Source organism: Chlorocebus sabaeus, chromosome 21 (genome assembly GCF_047675955.1).
Source record: "Chlorocebus sabaeus isolate Y175 chromosome 21, mChlSab1.0.hap1, whole genome shotgun sequence".
Taxonomy (NCBI): domain Eukaryota; kingdom Metazoa; phylum Chordata; class Mammalia; order Primates; family Cercopithecidae; genus Chlorocebus; species Chlorocebus sabaeus.
This window is the reverse complement of record NC_132924.1, coordinates 87,682,539-87,684,904: the sequence shown is the minus strand read 5'-3', so window position 1 is coordinate 87,684,904 and position 2,366 is coordinate 87,682,539. Positions and strand designations below refer to the sequence as shown.

The following is a 2,366-nucleotide window of genomic DNA, read 5'->3' as shown; positions in this document are numbered from 1 at the left end:
AAAAAAGACGATAAAGCAAAAAAGTCATAAAGTTAAAAAGAGTAATCATGTTTTCCCCTGGCATTTTTTAATGGTCAGAATTTATAATGTCAAATTGTATCAGAATAAAAACACGAAAACATGAGATCAGTGTGTGGGGAAGCAATTTGGAACTTGAAGACAGTTTTTAATGGAATGCATTTGACAAGCAGCCTCCATCTTTATTGACTACATTTGAGTATGGTCTGGTTTATGAATCCCCAATCCCTAAGAAAATAATTTTAAACAAATTGTGGGACATGTGTACACAAATTAATGACTTGGCTCTGGCATGGAAGAATGGTCTCTCCGAAAGAATAAAATCCTAGTGGTTATAAATGGGTCAAAAAGAATTAGATTTTTTTATTTATACTTCAGAAATGTAATCAAGTGAATGAAATGGTTTCATATACATTTTTACATCCAACAGCAGTGACACACTGTTCATACATTAATTCTATAGTAAAATGTACATCCTTCTTTTTTGCTAAGATATGCCAAGTGTTCATGGACAAAAAAAACCTTTCATTGCAACCTGAACTAGTGAAATAACAAGGGTAAGCCATGTTCCTTTCAATAGCTTTATAGACTTAATAAAGCTATTGTCCAAATGTGTGTTAATACTGGCATCTGTAAGATGAAGTCTCAAAATTCTCAAAAATGTAAATGTTCAACTTGAAAACTTTACAAAATATTGTATTGGATTTTGCGACTGAATCTGCCCAGGGACATTAAAGTCCAGGATGGTTTATTTAAGTGTACTTCTGTAGCTCTATTCCTAGCTGACTATTCTTCGATTCCCTAATCACAAAGAAATGCATTCTTATGAAGTTAAGCAGCTGTAGACACAGAATGCTGATGACATTTTCTCCATATCTGAGTTATCTAAAGAAAACCCAGTTAGTGGTAATTCTACCAAATACTTGTAACATTCACATAAAATTTTAATTGATTTTCAAATAGTACAACTGTGCCACGAATCCAACCACATAGAATATAAGCCTTAAGCCCACTAGGTTTAAGCAATTGTGTCTTTGTAGACTAAAACTATGTAAAATAAAATCTGATAACTCCCTGGTGTTAGAGGTAGACAGTTTTCTTTCAAATCCTAGGTTTGGTCCTTTATTTTATTCAGCAGTGAAAGCCATGAATACAGAACGAATAACAGCTGTTACAATTCTCAACCATGACTTCTAACGTCAGAGAATTCAAAGTATGAACATAGTACACAGTAATGAAAAGTATCAAAAATTAGTTTACCTCAAAAAAGATAAATAAAACAGGTATATTCCACCAATACATAAACAGATGTTTGTGCTACAGTTTAAAATTTGCTGTATACAAAAGATCATAGTCCCCATAATCAGCTTATGAGAGAAGCAAGAATACATGAGCCATTTAAATTGTCAGACATTATGCTTTATAAGGTATGCACAGAAGTTCAAGCAATAAATACATACATTAGTTCAAAGCCTTACAATAGCTACGCAAAGCAGATGCAGAAAAGCAGATTTGCTATTACTAGCAAGCAATGATATAAGAGTAAAAATTCATGAAATGCATTAAAGCAACATTTTTCTTAGAAAAAGTCTGGTCATTTATGGGTCCACCAACATTTTTACATAATATGCACAATTATCAAAATACAGACCAAGCATTTCAGAAAACTCCAAAAAACCTAAAATCTATTTTCAAAGCAATTGCAGTTTTGGAGGTTTTTCTGGTATAATGTGCAAGCAGCTATTTTTTAAAATTGTATTCATATAAAACCCATGCAAAACTCTACAGGTATATGCATTCTGTGGCTGAGACTTCCTTTCAAAAGTTTTCTAACTGAGGTATGCATACTTTAGCATTGTAGTCTTAGGCCACCCTCCTGATGGTACAACTCTCGCAGTTACTTCCAGTCCATCATAGCCTTTTGAACATGCACCTGAAAAGACCCATTTTTCCTTTCAGATAATCCTTACAGTAGGATCGTAGATGACTGAAAACCATCTTTCACCATACCCATCTTTCTTTTAATACCATATTGTAAACTTCCGGTTCATTGATCATGACCCAAAGACAAATATAATGAAAAGTAGCAGTTACTGTGACGTTCTCACGTTTCATGCAATCTGCCATAATTGTTCTAATTTTTTTCTTTTTTTTTTTTTCTTTTTTTTTTTTTTTGCAGAGGTAGAAGCTTTCAGAAAGCCTTTTGGGTAAGTGGGAAAACCCTTTTGAAAGCCGTTATGTCCTTTTATTTGGTGTGATAGATGACTGGGTATCTCTCTAACTCTATTTGCTGACTTCAGCAAAGAATCAATGATGAGCTTAGTTTGCAAGAACCGGTTCCATCACAT

At 33.4% G+C, this 2,366-nt stretch overlaps 1 protein-coding gene across 6 annotated transcripts in view; it reads right to left on the bottom strand.

Moving 5' to 3' along the window:
- Nucleotides 1–1,112: 1,112 nt before the first annotated feature.
- FOXP2 (forkhead box P2) overlaps nucleotides 1,113–2,366 on the bottom strand; it is a 592,983-nt gene continuing 591,729 nt past the window's right edge. For all 6 annotated transcript variants that reach the window (XM_038004457.2, XM_073009292.1, XM_073009288.1 and 3 more), the window contains one exon: nucleotides 1,113–2,366. This exon is cut by the window's right edge and continues 1,981 nt beyond it. The gene's annotated coding sequence lies outside the window, so the exon portion shown is untranslated.